The sequence below is a fragment of the Myotis daubentonii genome, chromosome 8 (genome assembly GCF_963259705.1).
Source record: "Myotis daubentonii chromosome 8, mMyoDau2.1, whole genome shotgun sequence".
Taxonomy (NCBI): domain Eukaryota; kingdom Metazoa; phylum Chordata; class Mammalia; order Chiroptera; family Vespertilionidae; genus Myotis; species Myotis daubentonii.
In genome coordinates, this window is record NC_081847.1 from 36,064,869 (window position 1) to 36,090,286 (window position 25,418).

At 45.6% G+C, this 25,418-nt stretch overlaps 1 protein-coding gene across 3 annotated transcripts in view; it reads left to right on the forward strand.

Annotated features, from left to right (window-relative positions):
* Positions 1-1,118: 1,118 nt before the first annotated feature.
* The window catches only part of RALY (RALY heterogeneous nuclear ribonucleoprotein), a 90,904-nt gene continuing 66,604 nt past the window's right edge, over positions 1,119-25,418 (forward strand). For 2 of the 3 annotated variants that reach the window (XM_059705909.1, XM_059705908.1), the window contains exon 1: positions 1,119-1,253. The gene's annotated coding sequence lies outside the window, so the exon portion shown is untranslated. The remainder of the gene's footprint in view (positions 1,254-25,418) is intronic. The other variant, XM_059705907.1, reaches the window with a different exon arrangement.

Genomic DNA, 25,418 nt, shown 5'->3' on the forward strand with positions numbered 1-25,418 from the left:
GAGAGAAACATCAATGATGAGAATCATTGATCGGCTGCCTCTTGCACGCCCCCTACCGGGGATGAGCCCACAAGCCGGGCATGTGCCCTTGACCAGAATGGAACCCGGACCCTTCAGTCCCCAGGCCAGCTCTATCCACTGAGCAAAACCGGCTAGGGCTGACCTCTTTTTTAGGTGAGGGTGGCACCTCTTCCCAGACCCGCCCTCAAGGCGGCCTCTCCGCGCAGTCCCAGCCTCGGCAGTGAGGAGCGATCCTCTCCCAGACCAAGCACTCGGGTCCTTGAAAGTGAAAGAACTCGGTGCTCCTTCCCACTCGGTCTCTCGTGCATCCCTAGGGCACCGCCCCCCATTTGTTTTTGTTTGGGCCCCTCTAGGCCCCGCCCCAAGCTCCACCCTTGCGACCCTCCTTTGGGTTACGCCCCCTTCCGGCTCCTCCCCAGGGTGGCCACCTCGAGGCTCCCTCCCGCTCTGCCCCGGTCTCGCTTCAATCTCCTGCCTTCGGGGCTTCCTTGTAGCCCAGCCTCGCCGAGCTCCCCTCCACCCTGGACCCCCCTCGGGGCACCGCCTCCCCACAGCCCCACCCACAGCCCCTCCTTCCAAACCCTGGCCGGGCTCCGCTCTGAGAGCGTCCGGTCTCCGCTGATCGCCTCGCGCTCCTCTTTCCTGGCACCGCCACCCTCCGCCCAGCCCACCTTCGGGGCTGTGAACGGGCCTCGCTTCCCGCCCCGGCCCCGCCTCCCCCGGCTCCCGCCCCGGCCCGCCTCCCCCCTCTCCTCGCCGCGGCCCCGGACCTTTCCAAAGCCTCGCCGAGGCGGCGGAGAGCCCCGCGCCCGGGGAGCCGGGCTGTGTCGGCGCGAGGCTGCGGACTCCCCGGAGGTGTCGCCTCGTCCTTCCCTGGAGATAGGCAGTTGGGGGGAGAGGCAGAGCCGGGGCTAGGGCCCGAGCGGCCGGCGGGCGGACCGGAGGGCAGCGCTCGAGGCTCCCCCACTCCCGCGCGCCTCGGTGGTACCGGCCGAGGGCAGGGCTCGCGGCGGCGGGGCCCGCGCCGCTGTCAGTGCGGCTGGGCGCGCGAGGGGTGCGGGAGCGGGGCGGGCGGGTCTGAGAGCCGAGGGGGCGGCGGCGGCGGGAGCGCCTCCCGCGCGTGTGCTCAGCTCCCCCGCCGCGGCCGGGCCCGCCTTCTCCCTCCCTCCGCCCCCGAGCGCGGCGGCACCGCCTTCCTCCGCGCCGCGCGGCTGCCTCCAGACCTCGGCACGGTGAGTGGGGGCCGAGGGCGTCTCCTTCGGGGGGACGAGGGGGCGTCCCTGGGTCCTCCCTGGCCGCCCACTCCTCCGCGCGGGCCGCTGCCTATTTTTAGAAACTCTTTTCCTGCCACCGGGAGTCCCGGGAGCCGGAGTAACTCCTGGCCCCTCCCTCGGCGCCTGCCCCAGCCCGGCCCCTCCGCGCCCGCTGCCGGCCGCCCCGCGCTCCTGGGCCGCTGCCTGCCCGCGGGCCCGGCCGGGGTCCGGGGTCCGGAGTCCGGAGTTGGCGGTGGGCCCGCGCCCGCTAGGAAGTTGGAGTCTTTTGTGCTCGCGCCCCGCCCCGCCAGGGGAGGAGGGGGCCTCGGAGGCCGCGCGGGGAGGCCTCGGGCGGGGGCTGCGGGCTCCCGGCGGCGCGCAGAACGGGTCCTGCCTCGCCCCCCACGGGCCCGAGCGCCTCCTCCCCCCGCGGATGCGGGTCCGGGGCCCGTGGCCCGCCTCGGGCTGGGAGAGGATCCACGACCGGCCCTCGGCTGGGCGGTGCTCCGCACGTTACGCCGCCCCCTTCGCAGCCGAGCCTCAGTTTGCCCCTCGGTGAAATGGAGTCGGTACAGAAAGTGGCCTCGAAGGGTGTCTGTAGATTCCAGGAGGGAAACTAACGTGTGAGAGAAGTGTTTAATACCAACAGGTACAGGCTATTGGACTTGACTCCGAACTTCACGAGTCTGATTTCCCTTGGTGCTCGCGGCAGCCTTCTGGGTTCTCCCCAGACACAAGGAGCAGTCACGGTGCAGAGAGGCACAGGGTTCGCTGCAAACCACAGTTAGTAGCCGCGGAGGCGGGCAGCCGGGGTGCTAGCACCTGCTGCTCATTAGGGTGAGCCTCTGTCATCTCCTTGCAGGGGTCTGACCTCACCCTTGGGTCCCGCCGTTTAACACGGAACTCCTTTCTCCCTGACTCCCGGGCAGTGTCGCTGTGCTGTGGGTGAGTCCCACCCTGCGGCTGCGGGAGGTCCAGGGCGAGGACGGGACTCTGAATGTTCCCCCTCGTGTTGCCCATTAGCAGCTGATGGATGTAGGAGACTGCAGATCTCAAGCACCCCGAGGTTCCCTGGGCTTTTGGCTCAAGGAAAGCGTAAGTCGTTATAAACAGTGAGGTCCATCCTCTATTTTGTTTATGGCATGGTCTTTCCTCCAAACCGTGAGTGTTCTCTGTGGTGTTTAGATGTGTAATTCCTAGTTGGGGGAGGAGGAGCAGGAAGTGGCTCAAGTCCACTGCTTCAGCTAGCCCCCTGCCTTCAATAGGGTTTTGTTTCTTCTATTTTCCGATAAGGCCCAGCGGGGTAAAAGTGAACTAAAATTACTTCGGCAAGTGTTTCAATTTTTCAGTGTGTTTGATCGTGCTGTTGGGAGGGTCTAAAAATCAGGCAGGGCAGTTCCTAGGCCAGGTCTTGAGTCTCTTGATGTTTGCATTAGTTCTTTGGGGTCTGGAGGCCTGCTGAGCTCGCCCCTTTCCAGTATTCTGGATTTAGGAGTTGTGGTGTGTAGGAACTGGAAGGGGTCTTATGGGTCATCTGGTACAGCTTTTCAGTCTGCCCACCCGCCTTTCCATTTAACTGAACCTTGGAAAGGGGGAGTAAGTCTAAATTCACAGACAGGCCCTGCCAGCGTGGCGTAGTTGTTGAGTGTCAACCTGTGAACCAGGAGGTCACTATTTGATTCCTGGTCAGGGCACATGCACTGAAAAAAAAAAAAAAAATTAAATAAATAAATAAATAAATAAATAAATAAATAAATAAATTCACAGACTGCCTTAGTGACAGAATCAGAAGTAAAAATTCCAAGTCGTCTGCTTCTCAGTCCAGTAGTATTTTTATTTCTACCATACCTTGCTACCTTTTTTTATTTTTTAAAAATATATTTCTATTGATTTCAGAGAGAAAGGGAGAGGGGAAGAGAGATAGAAACGTCAGTGATGAGAGAGAATCATTGATTGGCTGCCTCCTGCACGCCCCACACTGGGGATGGAGCCCAAGACCCTTCGTCCTCAGACCTACACTCTATCCACTGAACCAGGCTTGGGCCCTTGCTACCTTTTTAAAAAAATGTTTTTATTTCAGAGAGGGAGGGAGAGAGAGAGAGAAACATCAGTGATGAGAGAGAATCATTGATCGGCTGCCTCCAGCACAACCCACACTGGGGATTGGTCCTGCAACCTGGGCATGTGGCCTGACCTGGAAGCGAACCATGACCTCCTGGTTCATAGGTTGACACTCAGCCACTGAGCCACCTGGCCGGGTCCTTGCTACCTTTTGAAAGGGCATTAAATTACTTATGCAGGCCTTAAGACCGGGAATCCTGAGTATATTGAAATCACAAGGAAGTTTAGTCTCAGCCACTCTCCATGCTCAAGTTTAGCATTAGGAGGAGACCAGGTTTTGTGCACAGATATGCTAGTTCCCATAAGTCACCAATTTTATTGTCTAGTGCTTTATAATACTTTTGTTACCATTATCTGATTTCATTTCTAATCCAGTCCTGTGAGGGAGTTAGAGTTTTTACAGCTTGGAGCACTGAATAAGTGGGGAGGACAGGACAGAAACCTCTCCTGGGCAGAAGATTTGATGTAAAATCATCTAAGCCTTTCATTTTGGCGCTCTGAGCCTCAATTTCCTTATCTGTGAACTCTCACAGCATTGTGTAGGGACCATGGAAAATGTCTGTGCAAGTGCATTGTAGTAGTTGTGAGTAGTAGAAATAGTAGCTAATATTTATTAAGTACTTACCATGTGCCAGTCACTGCACTAAGGACTTTCTGTGGAACATTTCGTTTAATTCTTAGAGGAACTGTGTGAATTAGATATTATTATTATCCCTGTTTTACAGAAGAAGAAACAGGCTTAGAGAGGTTACATGACTTTCTCAGAGACAATATAACTTTAAAGCTGGTGTGCTTTATTTTGTAAAAATATACATAAGATAGAATTTACCATTTTAACCATTTTTAAATGTATAGTTCTGTGCATTAAGTACATTTACATTGTAGTGCAACCATCACCACCATCCATTTAGAATTTTTTTGTCTTCCTCAATTGAAACTGTACCCATTAAACACTAACTTCCTATTCCTCATCCCCCTCCCTCCTGGCAACCACCAGTCCGTTTTCTGTGTTTATGAATTTGACTTCTCTAGGTACCTCATATAAGTAGAATCATTCAGTATTTGTCCTTTTGTGATTGGCAAAGCTGGTACTCTTAGTGCTTCCCTTAACTTCAGGGTGCTCTGTAAATACAAAATGATTACTAGTCTGAATTTACAGTAGGGTGTAGCATGCAGCCCCAGAGCAGGAACCAGGCCAGGTGTACCTCTGGTTAACTTCCTTTTCTCCGAACTCTGTGAATTTCCTTATCACTGAAGTGTTTTTTGAGATTTCTACTCACCACTTCTGTATCTTCCAAGGAGACCTCCTACCCTTGCAATAGGACCAAGAGGATCCTTGGCTTGTTTGCACCTGCCTTTCTGACTATAAGGTCTGGGCATATGGGGCTTCAGTGATGATGAATAGCAGTGCTCTGACAGCAGTTCAGATCAGAACTACTCAGGACAGGTAAATGGATTACCTTGATGAAATGCTCCCTCTTTGCGCTCTCCTCTTTCCATAAAGGCACACAAGAGGGATTAGCTTTTGGGGGTTTCTAGATGGTGTTTATGGATCCTCCTTGCTTACAGGTGGTTAAGAAGGAGTTAAATGCCTCTCAAAATTCTCTGTTTCTGTGCCTTTACTTGGGTTGGGATGTGGTGTTTATGTTTGAGATGAGTAGTTGGAATTTCGTCCTGATACCAGCAGGGAAGGGGTATGTTCCAGAGATGGGTAATAGGGCAATAAACAGATCTGAGCATGTTGCGCTTTCCTTAAAAAAATCTGATCGCCCAATATTTCCTACGTATTGAAGTCCAACCCCCTAAGTGTGTTAATGAAGTCAGAGTGTTCTGACTTGTTTATTGGATAGCATCTTGTATTTCAGGGGGCTTTAGAGTCATGTAGGCCAGCCAGCCACCTGGCCAACATTTGGATTGGCTACCTGTTGTGCAGGTACCTTTCATTGGGCATCTCATTCTTGGAAAGATTTTCATTTACTGAACAATTGTTAAGCATGCTATGTGTAGTACTAAACTTAGAGATTTGGGTGTATACCGCCTGGTGGGGAAGACATACAGGCAAGAAAACAGGCAGTGTGAAAAGTATTTTGACAGGGACAAGCACCATGAAAGCTCAGAGGAGTCACAACTAACTCAGCCTTGGAGGGTCAGGGAAGGCTTTAGAGTAGTTGGCTAAGCCTACACCTCAGGAAAAGAGATTGGGGAGTCAAGGAGGAGACATAAGACTGTTCTAGGCAGAAGGAATAGCAAGTCTAGAGATGGTAGAGGTAATAGTTGAGACTTTTGGCCCCTTTATCTACCAGGTACTATTCTAAGCATGTAACTCGTGTTAACTCATTTCTTCTCCTACCTTGAGAGGTACAGTATCTACTGTGTAGGTGAAGAAATAGACCCTGGGGTTAAATAAGTTTCTCAGGATTCCTGGGTGGAGCACAAGGCATGAAATGGGTGGATGTGACAAGAGATGAGACTAGCAAGATAGGCAGAGCAGAGGCCAAGTTATGAAAGGGCCTTGTAGCCTGAGTTGAGGAGTTTGGACTTCATTTCACGGTGAGGGGGCCATGGTCCTCAGTGCATTTAGAAAGTTAACTTTGGCTACCTATTTGGGGGAGTGGATTTGAGGGGTAGAGCACCATAGTCAAAGAGACCAGCCAGTGGTTCTCAACCTTCCTAATGCCGCGACCCTTTACTACAGCTCCTCATGTTGTGGTGACCCCCAATTTCATTGTTACAAATTGAACATAATTAAAGCATAGTGATTAATTACTAAAACTATGTAATTATATATGTGTTTTCCGATGGTCTTAGGCAGCCGTGGGCAAACTACGGCCCGCGGGCCGGATCCGGCCCGTTCGGCTGTTCTCTCCGGCCCTCGGAGCAGAAAGAGCAGAAGGTTCTCTTGCTCTCCCCTCCGCTCCTTCACCAGCAGCAGTGTTAACATGGCAACGTCGGGAAACACGGCCGCAGCTCCTTCTTCTGAGTCCAGTTTAAGAACCCATTGTGGCCCTCGAGTCAAAAAGTTTGCCCACTCCTGGTAGGTGACTCCTGTGAAAGGGTCGTTCGACCCCCAAAGGGGTCGCGACCCACAGGTTAAGCACCGCTGAGTTAGGCTGTTGCAATAAGGGGTGATGGTGTTTCAAATGAAGAGAGTGGATGTGTATGTGGCAGGGGGAGAGAGGAATGTAGGAAGAAAATGGAATTGAGTGATGAGAATTGCCGGGAGCCGGTCCATGCTTGCTGTTTCAAGGGACCTGGCATATATGGCATACTGTTCTTAATATGTTTGCTCACCTTCTTGGCACTATGTGTTTTAACCAAGGTCTCTGAGAAAGGTTGTTTCCCCAGGTAGGAATTTTCCCCTGAAGTTAGGGAGGGAATAAAACCCCTTAACTAAGTGCCAGGTGGGTAATTAATCACTTTAACTATGAACAATCATGCTTAAGCTACATAATCTTTACTCCCTGGAATGGAGATAAGAAACGCCCTAACCTTTGTAATAGAGATTGATAGGATTGAATCAACTGGTATAAATACAGTTGTAACAAGACAGAAAGAGACAGAACTTAGGAGACAGGGCTTGGAAGACAGGACCAAGAGAGACAAAGCCTAGGCACAGAACCTACACAGAACGTTCTCTAGAGACAGAAGAACTTCGCTGGAGAGAGCATGCCGGAGGATCCTGGACAGGGACTGGCCTCGGAGCCTGGAGGTGGAGCCTGGCGAGAGAGCATGGCTAAAGATCCTGGACTGAACCTGACTACAGAAATATGGCAAAAGAACCAGACTAGAACCTGGCTGGAGAACCTAGCGAGGGAACATGGCTACAGAACCTGGCTGGAAATCCTAAGCAGAACCTCTCTGGAGATCCGAGACCAGAACTTGGCTAGAGATCCTGGCTAGGCTGCTGATCAACTGAACGCTGTCTCCGAGTCATTCCTTCTTCGCCGACTCCGTCCACACCTTTGGGGACCCCTGGACCTGCTGGGGTTGGACCCCGGCAGAGAATCAAAGATTGTTGGTGTGGATGGTAAGGAAGAGATCAGGGATGACTTCTAGATTTGTACTTGGTGAAGTCATCTAGATGGGAATGCTGTTTATTGAGGTGAGGACACAGGAGAAAGAGCACATAAGAGATGGGGGAGGTTTCTCATCAGGGTCTCTTTACTGCTGATCCTAGTTCTTTGTGGGGATGGCCAGGAGAGCAGAAGTGTGGCAGCAAATCTGGTAACTACTGGATAACTATCCCTGGATAAACTGGATGTAAACACTAGTTTTGGAAGAATGGAAATATTGGATCCTGACATCCAGGCCCTGCACAGCTCTGAAGACTGAGCTGGTAAGCCCAGGAAACCTGCGTTTTCTCCAGTTTCCTGTGGCACCGCTCTCCATGTACAGTGTGCACCTCTCTAAGTCAACTCTGTTTACTCTCTGCTGGGCACTGGGAAAACAAAGACCAGTGAAACATAGCTTTACTGGTCTTTTGAGGAGCTCACATTTAGAAGGGCAGCAGGGTTGAGTAGCTTAGATACAGTGGTGGTGGGAAAGAGTGGGGTGGGCAGAGCAGGGTGGGACAGGATGGGGAGGGACTAGGAGGGATTTCATTAGGGACAGGAGTCAGGAGAGCCTGCTCTGTGCTCCAGTCTTTTTGTCAAGTGGCAAAGATCCAGGCGTATTCATTTGAATAATGATAGAAAAGAATTAAGATGACTCCAAGGGTCCCTTCTAAGCAATAACATTTTATGATTCTAGATGATGATTTAGACAAAATATCTCTTTGGGAGGAATTTTTTTTTTCTCCTTCTCTCTCCCTCCCCTCCCCTTCTCTCCTCTCTTTCCTTCATTTTTCCTCTTTTGTCTCAGGCTGTGGTAGGGGGATAAGGGTGGAGATAGGAGGGTTTTCACGAGTGTCTATAAAAGCCTAGTTTTATTCAATTTTAGATTCATGTATAAAATGTACAAGTGGAAGGGAGACGATGACAGCAGTAATGTTAGCCTGCTGTCCTGCAACTGCCCACTGTCTACTGTAAGGAAAGTTTCAGATCTGTGATGTGGTATAGCTCATAGACTCTGAGGACTAGAGTGAGAGGGGTCAGTGAGATAAATTGTGAGCCTAGCCATGAGCCTAAGGATCATTTGATCTGGTCTCTGCTACTAACTCAGTGTATGGGCTTGGCAAAGCCCCTTTTCTTCTTTGGCCTGCTTCCTCATAAAATAATCTGGGAGGTCCTGAAATTCTGTAACTGCCCAAAAGGCGGAGGCTGGGGATAGAAAAGGATTGGAGGTTTCTCTCTAGTCACGTTCCCCTCCTCACTCAAGTGAATAATAGAGTCAGGCATTGCCAAGTGTCATTGTTATCTTTTCTGACTTGTTTTGATAGCCCTTCCTTTCCTTCTGAGTTTTAGTATCTTTCTGTCACTTCATAATGGCCTTCTTGTGAATAAATGTGCTCTATCTCCTGAAAGGAGGGTAAGAAGATGGGATATTATCCCTAGGTTCTAGTCTGCCTCCCCAGAGAGCCATATAGGCTGTCCACTGCCCGTGTTCTCTATGCTGGGGTAGGGGTAGAGAGTTTGTGGTTGACTACTCATTTTCTGAGGCTCAGACACATGTATTTGGAGTGCTTCACTGACCAAGGTGCAAATCGGGCCATCCTCCCAATATGCCCAGTGCAGTTCCACTGGGGGAAATAGCATTCAGTGGGCTTTTGATGCTTGCCAAACTCACATTAATTGTAATTACCTAATACTCTCTAGGATCTCAGTCTTCCTGTCTGTAAAACAAGGAGGTTGGACTAGATAATCTTGAATGATATTTTTACCTCTTAACAGTATAAATTTTTGGTTTTATGGAAGTGGCTGAAGAGTTCATCACTGGAAGGAGAAAGGGCTTTGCTAGAGCATTGAGAACACCCAGAGGGTTAAGTTCTGGGTTCACAGATACCTTTCACTATATCAGCAGATGGATATTGCTTTTTAGAATTCTAGGACAGATTGCTGAAAAATTTCTTGTGAGATGAACTTATCAAATTGTCTGCTGAGTTCCATTATAAACTTGGAGCTGTTGTCCCATGGGACGAACTTGGAGTCCAAGACTGTATAAAAAAAAACAAACCACAACATTTAAATATGTAGCAAACTATTTAAAATCAGATAATAAAGGGAAAGTAAAAAACACCAATAGAGATTCCCAAACAGTACCAGGACTGGAAAAACACTAGACCAGAAATTTGCATTTCCTTAGAGTTTTAGCTTTATGAGGTAGGTATCTCTAAATGAGCTTACCTGGCCCTTGAAATGCCATCTGTAGAAGCTGAATACTAGTTCTGTTTGTCAAGGTAAGAATCATTGCTTTATTTAAGTAAGTATTCTCTTTTAAAGGCCAGGTTTAGAAACTTAATATTATTGGCTAGGTTTCCTTCATTCTAGAGGCATTTATCTGGTATTTAGCTGTCTCCTGTTTATTTGTTTTATTAATAAGAATTTTACTAAGCCTAGTTAAAGGTACTGTTTGCATGATGTTTGTTGATTTGTTTGTCTAGTTTCCTGTGTAATACTTTGTGTTAGTGAGAAAAAGCAAGCTCAGCAGAAGATTTAAAAGTATAATTTCCATAACTCATTGTTTCTCTAGGTCTGGGTTTTTTTTCTGGAAGGTATGATCATGTTGCACTGAGACATCAAATGTTGTTCCCTGCTTTCCTAGACCATTTTAAAGCTTTGGAACTTTGTTCTTGCAGATAGCTGTAAGCTGGCGCTGAGGAACGGTACTATCAGTACAATAATGATAGCTGTGCCTTAATCAGTTGAACACAAGAATATCTTTTTTTCAGACCTTAAAGACTCACCCTAAATTGATTTTCACATCAATTACTAAAATTAGGGTTTTAGGTAGAATTATCATGCTAAGTAGGTTGCCTAGCTGTTATAACATGATTATGCTTCGAAGTGCAACTGCTTTCCATTCCTAAGCTCAACCATTCATCCCAGGAATTTGGAGTACCTACTATGTGTTCTCCTTAGGGAGAACATAAAAACTAAGCAAGACATGGTTACTGCCCACAAATTATTTTCAGTCTTGAGAGGGAGACAGATAAGTACAAGAGATCCAAGCTGCTTCTTAACCCTGCTGCCCTGCCTCAGATATTTGGGTTGAGGGTTTAGACTGGAAATAGCAAAATTGATGGATATGTGACTATGCAAGGAGACCTGTTTGAATTCTGACTTCAGTGTTTAGATTTATTTTTGACTTTCCCTCCCCCTCTCCCTTCTGCCTGTTATCTAGATATTTATCCTCTTGCTGAGGTGTCCAACATGCAGTGTATAAAGTCAAGAATGTTAGGATAGGGGACAACATTCAGATTTGGATGTTTAAGCATTTGCCTAGGTCTTTCACTATTCTCATATCAGTTCTCTGGCTGAATTACAGAAATATTTAATGTTATCTAGCTTTTTATTTAGGAATGAAGATAATTAAATTTATATGGAATCATTTTAAGTATTATATTCAGCTTAAAAATAAAATAACTATTTTACTTACACGTGGAATTAATAAGAAGTGTAGTTTCTGGCATTTGATCAATTTGTGACTTATCAATTATGATTAAATTGTGGTTCTTAAATTTTTGTTGTTGTTAATCCTCCCCCAAGGATATTTCCTATTATTTATATGTATATGAGAGAGAGAGAAACATTGATGTGAAAGAGATGCATCAATGGGTTGCCTCCCACACATGCCCTGCCAGGGACCGGGATCAAACCTGCAACCAGGTCTATTTCCTGGACTGGGAATCAAACCCGAGACTTTTCCATCCTCGGGCTGACACTATAACCACTGAGCAACACCAGCCAGGACTAAATTGTGGTTCTTTTTTTATTTTGTTTTGTTTTTTAAATATATTTTTATTGATTTCAGAGAGAAAGAGAGAGGGAGAGATAGAAACATCAATGATGAGAGAGAATCATTGATTGGCTGCCTCCTGCATGCCCCCTACTGGGGATCAAGCCCTAAACCCAGGCGTGTGCCCTTGACTGTAATCAAACCCGGGCCCTTCAGTTCACAACATTTACTTTCTCTATCTACTGAGCCAAACTGGCTAGGGCTAAATTGTGGTTCTTGAAGCCCGTTCCTATGGTCTTCTTTGAACACTTCACAGCATGGAGCCCTAGGAAGGTGAGGGACTGTTGAGCTTACCCTAATCTTTAAAGGTTCTTTCTCTTCCCTTTTCTCTACCCTTAAAAATAAATGTTAATTTGGGATGCTGTGTGGTATTCATCCTTTCTTCCAACAATTTTGCGTTGCCTATGAGGTCTAGAAAAAAGGAAATAATGCCTGTTCATCCTCAAAGTTTGGGGACAAGATTGAAATAAATTAGCCAAACTGTATGGAGCCCACTGAGTGCCTTCCTTTGTGCTCTGAAGGATATAAATGTCTAAAGCACACTCATACCTTCAGGGAACTTATGGACTTTGAGGAGAATAGATAACCATGAAGATGTGGCTCACAGTAAGGCCGTGGTTCTCAACCTTCCTAATGCCGTGACCCTTTAATACAGTTCCTCATGTTGTGGTGACCCCCAATTTCATTGTTACAAATTGAACATAATTAAAGCATAGTGATTAATCACAAAAACAGTATGTAATTATATATGTGTTTTCCGATGGTCTTAGGCCACCCCTGTGAAGGGTTCGTTTGACCCCCAAAGGGGTCGCGACCCTCAGGTTGAGAACCGCTCGTGTAGAGGGTTTGGTTCGGAAGCCCCGGAACTAATTTGGCCAGGTAAACTGGATTTTCTCATCTATAAAATGGGATTAATAGTCTGTATCTTGCCTTCCGCACAATGTTATTGTGAGGAGCAAGTTAATAAGGTTACTAAAACTATATTATAAAATCAGATGATGTAATTTATATGTGAAGAATTCATGAGTCATTTGTCAAAGGGTATAGGTAAATGACAGAGTTTTCCATAGGAGAGCTTTCTGGGCTGGAGTGAGGTGAAGAGTGGTCTGAACCAGCCTCTAGGACTGAAAGAAAGAATGATGGAAGCATTTAGACACGGCAGTGTTGGAGCATAACACTGTAGGCAAGCTGTTTAGTGGGAACAGTGAGTGAGTGTTCTCCGACCTCATACTCAGTGATCGGGTAGTTAGGTGTATGTTCGGCTTTAGTAGTTATTGGGAAAGGCATACCAGATTACACTCTTGTCAACTGTGTGTAAGAGAATTCCTGGCGCTCCATGTCCTTGTCAACACTTAGCATTGTCTATCTTTTTTCATTGTAAGCCGTTCTGGTTGGTGTATAGTTATAGAAGTGATTTTAAAGAACCATAATATGAATTCTCAGGTAGCAGTACAATAAATGAGTAAAGTGATTGGGGAGTTCAGAGAGGGAGGGATTGCTTCATTTGTCGGGATATGGTGCCCAGGGAACATTTATGTAGGAGTGAGTATTTGAGCCGGGCCTTGTAGGATTAGCATAGTGACTGTATATCATCCAGGCCATCCAAATTTCTAATATTCTGCCTGGACTTGTGCTTATAAATTATGAAACACCAATATTTCTGTGTCTGGACTGTATCTTCTGGACTACCCAGAAGCAACACCCAGATATCTTTTCTTAGTTGCTGTGCTTCTCACCTACCTTCCCTTTTTCCAGATATGTACACAGGAGATTTAGATTGCAGAGATTGCAGAGATGGAGAGAGGACATTCTGTGCAATGGGAACAACTGAGCAGAAACACAAATGAATGACTAGATGATATATTCCTGCTAATGAGCAGGGGGGAGTATGTGACCCATACTTTAGGGGTGGATGATGCCTTCTCATAGCCTCTTGGAGCAGGTGGAAAAGGTCATACTGTTCCCAAGCCAATTTGTATTTAAACTGGATAGAATTTGAGAATAAGTTTGCCTATAATTACATCATTTCAGGGAAGAAATTAATCCAGCAAACAGTCATTCTTGAAGTGTGTCAAAAGAGAGTTTGTCTTCTTTTTAAAATGAAAGGGGAGGGAGAGAATGCCAAGACCTAAAGAGCTTAGTCTTTCAGAGCTCATCTATTACATGTGTGTTTGTTCAGGGAAAAATTGCCATTTCTTTGTCAGCTTTTATCCTGCCGGGTGGACTCTAGCAGGGTGTTTATTTTCTGTAGTTTTACCAACTCATTTTGAAGGCTGGCATGAATATTGATCATGTCTTAGAGCCTAATTCCTTTGTTCTGTCAGCAAATATTAGAATATGTACCGTAAATTACCTGGTTGGGGGAAATAAGGTGGCCCTGTTTGCTCCCAGAGGGCATCACTTTCATGTTAAACATTAGTTAGCTCCTGATCCTGTCAGGTCCTGGGGTATTTGTCAGGAAAGACCTGCAGGAGTGTGTGGGTGGAGGGTGGGGGGCGGGGGTTAGAGCTGCCATTCACCAGAGGGTATCTAGGCTTTCTGTTGAGGATACTAGTCAAGTACTTGATTAAAAATCTGTCCTAGATTCTACACCTAACTTTGCCTTTCATATTAATAACTAGAGGGCCCGGTGCACAAAATTTGTGCACAGGTAGGGTCTCTAGGCCTGGCCAGCGATCAATGCCAATAGGGGCCTTCCTTCCCCTGGCTGCTGGCCGGGGCCTTCCTCATTCCACGCCACCCCGGGGAGTTCAACATCATAGTGAGCGGTTGAACTCCCAGTCTGTCGAACTCCTGAGGGGACAATTTGCATATTAGCCTTTTATTATATAGGATTATTTTATAGGGTAGCTACCATGAATTGAGTGCCTACTCCATCAAGATATCATAGTACCTTGTGTTCATACTAATAGAGCTGATTCATACTGAAGGTTACTATATTATATATACATTTTATTTAAAATATATTATGTCTATAAATTTATAAGTATATATAAAAATCTTATGTATTATATAAATCTTTATATTAAAATCATGTTCATTCTCACCTCAACCCTAAGAATTAGATTCTGTTGATCCTTACCATATAGATAGGGAACTAAGAAATAAGGAAATTAAGAAATATGCCCATAGTCACACTGCTAGTAAATGGAATTGCTAGGATTTGAACCTAATTGCTAGGATTTGAACCTAACCAATTCTTTTTTCTTTTTTCTTTTTTAAAATATATTTTATTGATTTTTTACAGAGAGGAAGGGAGAGAGATAGAGAGTTAGAAACATCGATGAGAGAGAAACATCGATCAGCTGCCTCCTGCACATCTCCTACTGGGGATGTGCCTGCAACCCAGGTACATGCCCTTGACCGGAATCGAACCTCGGACCTTTCAGTCCGTAGGCTGACGCTCTATCCACTGAGCCAAACTGGTTTCGGCTCTTCTTTATTTTTAATAGGGAAAACTTCAAACATATATAAAGTAGGCAGAATAGGTTAATGAAGCATCACTCAGCTTCAACAGTTATCAGTTCCCAATCTTACTTCATTTATACCCAGACCTTCTTCTCATCCTGTGCTTTGAAGAAAATCTCAGCCATCACTTTATCTTTAAACTAGAGGTCTGGTGCACGAAATTCATGCACTTGGGGGGTGGGCGTCCCTCAGCCCAGCCTACACCCTCTCGCAGTCTGGGAGCCGTCAGTCAGACATTCTTAGCACTGCCATGGAGGCGGGAGAGGCTCCTGCCACTGCCGCTGTGCTCACCAGCCGTGAGCCCAGCTTCTGGCTGAGCAGTGCTTCTGTGTTGACCACCTGCCTCCTGGTGGTCAGTGCGTGTCATAGTGACCGGATGTTCTGCTGTTCAGTCGATTTGCATATTAGCCTTTTATTATATAGGATTATTATATAGGATATTTCCTACTGTATTTCTAAAAGATGACTAAAAAAAAACATAATCACAATGCCATGATCACACCTTATAAAATTTAACAATTCCATAATACCATCAAAATTCAGATTGTGTTCAAATTTCCAGTTGTCTCATAAATGTCACACTCTTATTTTTATAGTTTGTTTGATTAGGATTCATGTAAGCTTTACACACATAGTTGGTTGTTAGAGCTTTTAAATTTCTTTTAATTTATAAGTTTATTTTCTTCCCTTTTATTTATTGAAGAAACCAGTCATTTTTCCTGTAGAGTTTTCTATGTTCTGAATTTTGCTTGTTGCATCTTGGTGTGTTTAATGTTTCCTGAAAATTGGTGTTGGTAGCTACAGGTCAATATCTTTTAATTCTCATGGAAATTTTGCAGATGAGAAAACAGATTGAGAATGGTTGGATGACTTGCCTAAGGCCTCACAGCAATCTTAGATTTCAACACAGATCTTATCTCCAAAGCCTTTGATTTTTCCTTTTCACCACTCACCTATTCTGTGAGCTTGGGCAAATCATTTTAAGTTTTCTGGGCCTTAGTTTCTATGATGTGTACACTGAGAGTTCTTACAGGAGTAGTATTCTATGTGTCTGACCATTTGAGTGCCTACCATGGCATGGTACTGATATTCATATGCATGACTGTCTTCAAGGAGAATTTGGTCAGACAGGGACTGTGGGATCATACCTAGTTTTAGACATGGAGCCCATATTGGCCATAATGAGACTATAGGACCATTAGTTTTCTCATACAGGCTTCCCTACTAGCCTCCCTGCGTCCTGTCTTGATTTCTTTTATGCCATACTACTCACTGCAACCAAGCACCTCTTCCTAAAAACTGTTTTTGTTGTGTTCTCCCTGCTCATAAATCTAGCTTGAGGACCCGGTAAATAAAAAACAAAGTTTTCCCAGCAATAAACCTTTTCTCCTTGGACTGAATTAATATTTCAAGGGCAATAAGTTTTCTGTTTGGCAAAGGTGTTACTGATTTTATGGTAATGCTGAGGGAATCTGGAGATGATAGGGTAATGATGGAGTGAAGCATGGGGAATGCTATCTTGTTTCAGGGGAAAGCATAGATTTATCATTGTACTGTGTACTCCTAAGGACATCTGACTGTATTAGGGCAATTATGTATGCTCTTTTGTAAAGAAAAGGAACTTTTAGTTGTGGAGTCCAGGGAGAAGAGTTTAATGGTATCCCTTTTGGGGGGAAACCAAGCTGCCGAACCTTTAAGTTACTGGTTAGCCAAGACATTAAAATGAATGTGTTTATAGGAGTGAAGTCAAGCAGAGCAGTGTTTTGGGTCTATAGTAATTTGGGTGACAGGCAGGTGGCACTGGGGTCTAGGCTGACATACAACTACTAAAGTCAAAAGTCAAGAGAAGGTTCAGGCATTTGTATCCCTACAGTGCTTTGCATATAATAGATACCTAATGTCTTCTTTATATCTTTCTTCTTAAAAAAAAATATATTTTGGTCCTAGCCGGTTTGGCTTAGTGGATAGAGCATTGGCCTGTGGACTGAAGGGTCCCGGGTTCGATCCGGTCAAGGGCGCATGCCCAGGTTGCAGGCTTGATCCCCAGTGTGGGGCGTGCAGGAGGCAGCCGTTCAATGATTGATGTTTCTATCTCTCTCTCTCCCTCTCTCTTTTCCTCTCTGAAATCAATAAAAATATTTAAAAAAAATACTTTGACAGTGGATCAAACCAGAGAAGAAGGCTGTGAATCATGGTTCCTAAAGGCCAGGATACAAGTGATACAGGACCCTGGATAGCTCCTTGGAAAAGCAGTTCCTCTAACCAAAATGAGAGTCCTTAGGAGACTCCTAAATGCTTTCAGTACAAGATCTTTTCTGAGAATCTTACCCGCAAGATCAGAGGTTGCAAACTGGCAGCCCCTTGGGTTGTGTCTGGCCTGCATACCTGTTTTGTTTTCCATGCAGTGCTTTTGAGTTGGACCCCAGTCTGGGGAGATTGGGGCTTTCAGTGGAGATACTGTGTATGAGAGCAGAGGCTTGGCAGGTGGGCTATAAGGGTGACTGAATTATCCTGAAGAAGGTGGAGGATTTTTTTGGAAGTAGCTAGGGCTGGAGGCTGATGCTGACCATGAGCAATCTTCCTATTCACAGGAGTGGGAATAGTCCCTAGCTATTTTACAGAAGGCTTCACTCCCTGAGCCTTCCACCCAGGGATTCCCTGTATTACGACTCCTTGTGCACTGGCCTGTTCACGTTCAAGAAGCTTGTAGCTTGGCTTTTTTTTTTTTTTTTTTTTGACACTGGGGCACATGGCTCTGATCTTTGGGGAGGCCTTTAGAGTACCAGCGTAATTTGGTAAAATGCTTGAGTTTACAGAATCACATTCTTCATTTCTCTTCTTTATTCCACATACTACTTCCTCATTGGTTGGCTTCTTTAGGCAGAGCATATTTGTTCTCAAGTTTATCAAGGTCCACACCATTTCGTATGCCTCTTTGATATCCAAGCCCAGTACCGTTTGCCATTTATCATCAGGCTCGCACTTTTTTCTTTGAAACACTTGGTCTGCTGTACTAAGTTTTGCTACCTGCTTGGTCGGGGTGGGGGCTCTAAATGGAACTTGCTAACATTTAAGGGACTTTACCCAGTTACAATGCAGTGCTCTTAGTCTCCTGGGACTAGATGAATTATCTTCATTTTACTATGAACTTTTGGTGCCCCTGTTGACTAGTAAGTCTTTCTTGGCTTGTTTTAGAACTTCACAAGGACAACAAACTAGTCAAGGCTCAGTGAACCTTGGCTTTGTAAAATTGGCAATTTTTAGCAGCTTCTCACACCCACAAACTGGGGGAAAGTGAGTCTGATGCCTCATGAAAGAAATCATGACATATAATGCAAATCAAAACTGTTTTACTTATGAGTCTGTACCTAATCTTTTTAACCCCCCACCCCCTCCCCAGCTCAAATGAACAGCAGCTCCTATTTGCTGAAAGTAGCTGACTTTCTGAGTAAGTAACCAACTCTTTTTTTGCTGCCTGTTCCCTTTGGCTTCTTGTGATTACTATAATGTCGTCATATAGAATGTGGAGCACCATGGTAATTTTCATGACAACTGATCATTATTTTCCAGATAAAAGGAGGGAACTAATAAGTATTAGGAACTCAAAAAATGGTATTGGTCTAAAATCTTGTGATGCTAGTAGAATTTTGTACTGGAAAGGACTGTTTTGGAGCAACTGCCTAATTAAGTCTTTTCCTTTGGCAGACAAGGAAGCAGAGGTCCAGAGAGGTTAAACAACTTGCCCAAGGGGTCACTATGTTGTGAAATAAACTCAGGATCCTCAGTTTAGTGTTTCTTTGTGCTTCATCTTCTATATGGCTTCTTTCTATTATAGCCCACTGGACCATAAGCTCCACGGAGGAACCATGTTTGTCCTGTTAATTAATGTTACCCTAGTGCCTACCATAGGACCTAAGTATTTTTTTGAGTGACTAGATAAACTGTTGGAGTTTCTAAAACTGGGGTACATGGCTGCATATCATATGATACATGAAGTCACAAGATAAAACATATCTTCCTAAAGTGTCAGTGTACTCAGATTTTTTGAAGTTGGATTGGTTTAAATATTATAACTAGTAATTTAAAAATTTACTCTTATCATGTTATGGAATGGATAATATTAGCATGAGTTTAATAAGAAAGCATCAAATAAATTACAGGATTATAGTATTTTTAAGAAAAGCTAGAAATTTAAAAATGAGATCTGATTTTAAATGTTGGCAATTAACTTAAGGGTTATTTCTTATTTATTTTTAATCTTCACCCAGGGATATTTTTTCCATTGATTTTTTAGAGAGAAGGGAAGGGAGGGAGGTGGGGGAGAGAGAGAGAAACATTGATATGAGAGAGACACACTGATTGGTTGCCCCCCCCCTCACCCTTACCCAGGCTGGGGAACCGAGGTACATGCCCTTGAGGAATCTAACCTGTGACCTTTCGGTCTTCGGGCCATCACTCCAACCATTGAGCCAGACTGGCTAGGGTTTAATAGTTTTTATTTTTATTATTATTTTTTAATATATTTGTATTGATTTCAGAGAGGAAGGGAGAGGGAGAGAGAGATAGAAACATCAATGATGAGAGAGAATCACTGATTGGCTGCCTCCTGCACGCCCCCCACTGGGTGTTGAGCCCACAACCAGGGCATGTGCCCTTGACTGAAATTGAACCCATGACCCTTCAGTCTGCAGGCCGATGCTCTATCTACTGAGCCAAACCTGCTAGGGCCTTAAGAGGTTTTTAAATAAACTTGTGTGAGTCAGACAAAACACATCTTTGTGCCTGAGCATCTGTTCGTGACCTATGAAATAAACAGGTCTGGGCAGGAACTAGACTTTGGACAGGGCCAAATAGATGATGGTGTCAGGGATGGCTGCCATTCTGGGCCTGGCTCCTCTCTAGCTTTAGACTGGCCATATAGCTCGGAGTGGAAAGAGTGAAGTTAAGAGTTGAAAGGTTAGGATAATTCCCACATTAAACATCACCGTCTGTTGGAAGCAACTACTAAACTTACAGGCAATCTCAGCCCTTAGCTTCTCATTTGCTCCCCTTGTTTTGCAGATAAACTAAGGTCCAGAGAAGGAAGTAGAGTTTTTCTCTAGGACCCTAAGCAGCAGGCATAGGTCCTGGGCAGGCCCCACTTTAAACTCCATACCTTTGGTACTCCTGCCTCACATGCTCCAATGGTATGGGGTAAGGGGCTTCCCTGGCTTACTTTGGGATGGTGAACTTCACTTCTTGAAACAGTCGCATCATTGTGAGCAGAGGGGCAGTAGAGGTGGCAGTTAGTAGCATGCTCAGCCTCATCTTGGTGCAAAGGGTCTATTTCTGTCACTAGCGTCAGATTGACCTTATTTTTTCTACCTAGAAAGATGTAGAAGGCAGCTAAGCAGATGGAGCTTCAATGCCAAGCTAGATCTGTCCCGCCTTGTGCTTTCCTTGCTTCTTTCCCTCTCCTGTTCCCTCCCCTCAGGCTTCTTCCTCCTTGAGCCTTACTACCTTTCCCTTCTGCATCACCCCTCCTCCATCCTTTATCTTTTGTTTTTCTCTCATTGTTGCCCTTCTCCTCACTCTGAAATTCTTATAATGCCAGTACAATAGGCGCAATCTGGGATTGGACATGTTTTCCACGTTTTTTGAGGAGACTTGCTCTAAGTAGGACAACTAAATAAGGGAGTTTAGATGTCTTTAAATCGCTGCCTCTTTACTCTCACCCCAGGTTGGAAAGGATAAAATCTCAATACTGGACTTGGCTACAGGGTTCATATAGTCTGGTGCCACCTCATTTTGCTGCCTTCTGTCAGCTGCCTGGTGTTTAACACCCACTGCTTCCTTGTGCTCCTGCTCAGTGGAATGACTTTGTTTTAGCAGTTCCCTCGGAATAGAAAGTTCTAGTAACTCCCCCTTTTTTTTAAATGTTTTTATTGATTTTTAGAGAGAGAGGAAGGGAGAAGGGATAGAGGGATAGAAACATTGATGAGAGAGAAATATTGCTTGGCTGCCTCCTGCATGCCGCCTACTGGGGATTGAGCCCAGAACCCAGGCATGTGCCCTGACCAGGAATGGAACTTGTGACCTCTTGGTTTATGGGGTCAATGCTTAACCACTGAGTCACACTGGCTGGGCAACTCACTTTCCTCTTTATGTGACAAACTCCTACTCATCTTTCATACAGTTCAATTGCTACCTCCTCAACAAAGTTTTCCCTGATTGCTCCATAAGCAGAATTTATTTTGATCTTTGTATTTTGCTTCTACTTTTATAGTTGTATTTTGGTGTTCCATCACACCCAAAACTCCTCTCATTTATAGTATAGAACAGCAATTTTCAACCAGTGTGCTGCAAGAATTTTTAAACATTCAACACCTGACTGTTTAGTCAGGGTGGCATCAACCTCTTTTCCCTTAGATTATCAAATAAAAAAAATGACATCCAACACAACAGTAGTCATTCAGTGTGAATGGATAAAAACTATACCCTTTTTTTTGTCAGATCAGCAAAAAATATATTTTTTGGTGTGCCGCAGAATTTTAGTAATTAGTTTATATGTGACATGAGATGAAAAAGGTTGAAAATCACTGGTATAGAGACCATATAAGCTAGGGGACAGTGTGCTACTTATCCCTGTTTTCCTTGTGTCATTGTAATAGGCCTGGCAGAATGAATGACAGAAATATAGGTGTATCAGTACCCATCGTATAGGGTTGAATGTTAAACGCTACAGTTATAAAAATTCTTTATTTCTGCTCCTTTCATACACCTGTTTAGGAAACAGTTTTACATACCCATCTGAAGTAATGTACTGTCACATACTCTTTAAAGGCAAGGCACCACAGGTAAAGCTGATAAGCTGTCCTGAGTTCTCAGCTTATAGATCTTGCTTCCTGATTTTACATTAATTTCTGAAAGAAATGTCATCTCCAAAAAATGTTGAGGGTTGTAAAAGAATAATCACTATTTAATATTATAGGTGTAGAAATGGAGTATATTTTCTTTAAGAAATTAAAAACTGAGAAGAAAATGGCACTTAACATCATTGGTATATCAATGTAGGTCAGCAGGAAAAAAACCACTGTGATATATTTGTCTCTGATACCAAGAAGATATTGTAGTCTGAGCCTTGATATGCTCCCATGTTTCTACTAAATGCTTCTTCTCTGATGCTTTTCATCCTTTTCCATATTTCATATCAGAGGTTTGGTACAGCCTTTAAAACTTCATTAACAGGAACACATCCAGTATCCACAGATTTCTTCTCAAAAAGCATGCTACCCATCAGATAGCCCGGCAGTTTCATTCTGATACTCTAGCCATGAAAAAACTCAGTACGACAGAGATAAATCCAGTGAATAGAAAAAGAAATCTATTGAGTTTTGGAATGTTTGGAGCATTGTATTGGTCTAGGATTATGAAACCTAAACCTCCCATTGTAAACAGGAAGCTGGATGCGAGTCCTACCATAATATATTGTCCATTTACCCTGTAGGCCAGTGATGGCGAACCTTTTGAGCTCGACGTGTCAGCATTTTGAAAAACCCTAACTTAACTCTGGTGCCGTGTCACATATAGAAATTTGTTGATATTTGCAACCATAGTAAAACAAAGATTTATATTTTTGATATTTATTTTATATATTTAAATGCCATTTAACAAAGAAAATTCAACCAAAAAAATGAGTTCGCGTGTCATAGGTTCGCCATCACTGCTGTAGGCCAAGAAAGCGAGTGGTCTCTGATGCCATGTTTATCAGTCATAGAGCCAGCACTTGGAGGTTCACCAATAGCATCATAAGTGATTCCTTTGTAATGAGGAAGTAAGACACCACTACCAGAGCATACACTGTCATGGCCTAGGCAACAGTTCTCAACCTGTGGGTCGCGACCCCTTTGGTGGTCGAATGACCCTTTCACAGGAGTCGCCTAAGACCATCCTGCATATCAGATATTTACATTACGATTCATAACAGTAGCAACATTACAGTTATGAAGTAGCAATGAAAATAATTTTATGGTTGGGTCACAACATGAGGAACTGTATTTAAAGTGCCAGAAGGTTGAGAACCACTGGCCTAGAGCATTTGTACCCAGGTTCAGCTTCAGGTTGGGGCATTCCAGCACTAAGAATGGGATTCCAGCGTCTCCATGTTGGTGGTGGCAAGGGCAGCTCTTGGTCCTTGAGAGATACCTTCTAACTGGTAGAAATCTTGGAAGCTCCTAGAAGTTGGTAGCATTTGATTTCAGAGAGGAAGGGAGAGGGAGAGAGAGATAGAAACATCAGTGATGAGAGAGGATCATTGATCAGCTGCCTCCTACACTCACCCCACTGGGGATTGAACCTGCAACCTGGGCATGTATCCTGACCGGGAATCACACTGTTCATAGGTCAACACTGAACCATTGAGCCATACCGGCTGGGCAAACTATTTTTAACAAATTCCCTGAATCTCTGTTGTGTAGCCAGATTGGAAACTTGTAATTGAGAGGAAAGAACTAGAAGTAAGATCTGTATTATCTTCCTGTATCAACTTGGATAAGTTATCTTTTCTTTTTTTGGACCTCAATTTCTTTCTTTTTTTTTTTTTTAATGTTCTTATTTATTTACTAAAGGCCTGGTGCATGACATTCGTGCACTGGGGGATGTCGGGGTCCCTCAGCCTGACCTGCACCCTCTCCAATCTGGGAGCCCTCAGGGGAGCCCTCTCCAATCCAGGAGTTTCTGTCTGTCTTTGCAATCTTATGAGCGAATTGTCTGAGACCCCAACTCAGTTTGGTTTGTTGCTTACAGAATAATAAAGGCATTTTTTTTTTTCCTTTGCTTCATTGATGGAGATTTCCTGGAAGTTTTAGGATATCTTCCCTTTAATTTTTCCTAGACACTCTGATTTTACTTATGTCTCTCACCTTTGCTTTCCCTCCATCCCCCACCACAACAGTAACTTGCTCCAGGCTCACTTTGCTCTAGTGCAGTGGTTCTCAACCTTCTGGCCCTTTAAATACAGTTCCTCATGTTGTGACCCAACCATAAAATTATTTTCGTTGCTACTTCATAACTGTAATGTTGCTACTGTTATGAATCGTAATGTAAATATCTGATATGCAGGATGGTCTTAGGCGACTCCTGTGAAAGGGTCATTCGACCGCCAAAGGGGTCGTGACCCATAGGTTGAGAACCGCTGTTCTAGTGTCTAGGAGATCTGTCTGCCATCTGAACTACGATTCCCAGCATTCCTGGTGCTCCCCACGCTCTAGGCTTCTGCTTCAGGTCCTGGGGCTGCCATCAGAACTACTATTCCCAGAATTCCTGGTGCTCCCCATACTCTTGGTTTTCCCTTCTTGCTCTGTCTCTGTCCCATGGCCTCCCACTCTGCCAAGTCCTTCAAGCTACCAGCTCTCCCTCTCTGCTCTCCGTCTAGTGGCTTGGGGAGCCAAGTTCCCCAAGCCGCTCCACTCTCTGCCGGCTCTCCCACTCTGCTCTCTGCCCAGTGCCTGTGTATGCAAATTAACCTACCATCTTTGTTGGGTTAATTTGCATACTCACTCGTGATTGGCTGGTGAATGTAGCAGAGGGATGGTCAGTTTACATGTTTCTCTTTTATTCTATAGGACTAGAGGCCCAGTGCATAAAAATTTGTGCACTCGGGGGGAAGAGGGGGTCCCTCAGCCCAGCCTGTGCCCTCTCACAATCTGGGACCCCTCGGGAGATAACGACCAGCTGGCTTAGGCCTGCTCCCGGGTGGCAGAGGGCAGGCTCAATCCCTAGGTGCAGTCCCTGGTCGGGCTCAGAGCAGGGCCAATTGGGGAGTTGAGGCGCCGCCCCCTGTCATGCACAGAGCAGGGCGGATCAGGAGGTTGTGATGCCACCCTCAGTCACGCTCAAGGTAGGGCCGATTGGGGGGTTGGGGCACCGCCCCCTGTCACACTCAAGGCAGGGTCGATGGGGAGGTTGTGGCGCCACCCCCTGTCACGCACAGAGCAGGGCCAATCAGGGTTGGGGCGCTGTCCCCTGTCACTCACAGAGCAGGGCCCATCAGGGGGGTTGGGGCTCTGTACCCTGTCACGCACAGAGCAGGGCCCATCAGGGGGGTTGGGGAGCTCCCCTCTGTCATGCACAGAGCAGGGCGGATCAGGGGTTTGGGGTGCCGCCCTCTATCACCCACAGAGCAGGGCCGATCAGGGGGTTGGGGCACCGCCACTGTCACACTCAGGGCAGGGCTGATGGGGAGGTTATGGCTCTACCCCATCACACACAGAGCAGGGCCTGTGGGGAGGGGGGTTGGGGCGCCGCCCTCTATCACCCACAGAGTAGGGCCCATGGGGGGGGGGGGGTTGGGGCGCTGCACCCTGTCACACACAGAGCTGCAGGGTGATCAGGGGGTTGGGGAGCTCCCCCCTATCAGGCACAGAGCAGGGCTGATCAGGGGGTTGGGGCGCCTTCCCCTGTCATGAACAGAGCAGGGCGGATAGGGAGGTTGTGGCCCCGCCCCCTGTCACACACAGAGCCTCAGGGCGATCAGGGGGTTTGGGCTCTGCCCCCTGTCACACTGATCCCGGTGCTGGGAGGCATATTACCCTTTTACTATATAGGATAGAGGCCTGGTGCACGGGTGGGTGCCGGCTGGTTTGCCCTGAAGGGTGTCCTGGATCAGGGTGGGGGTCCCCACTG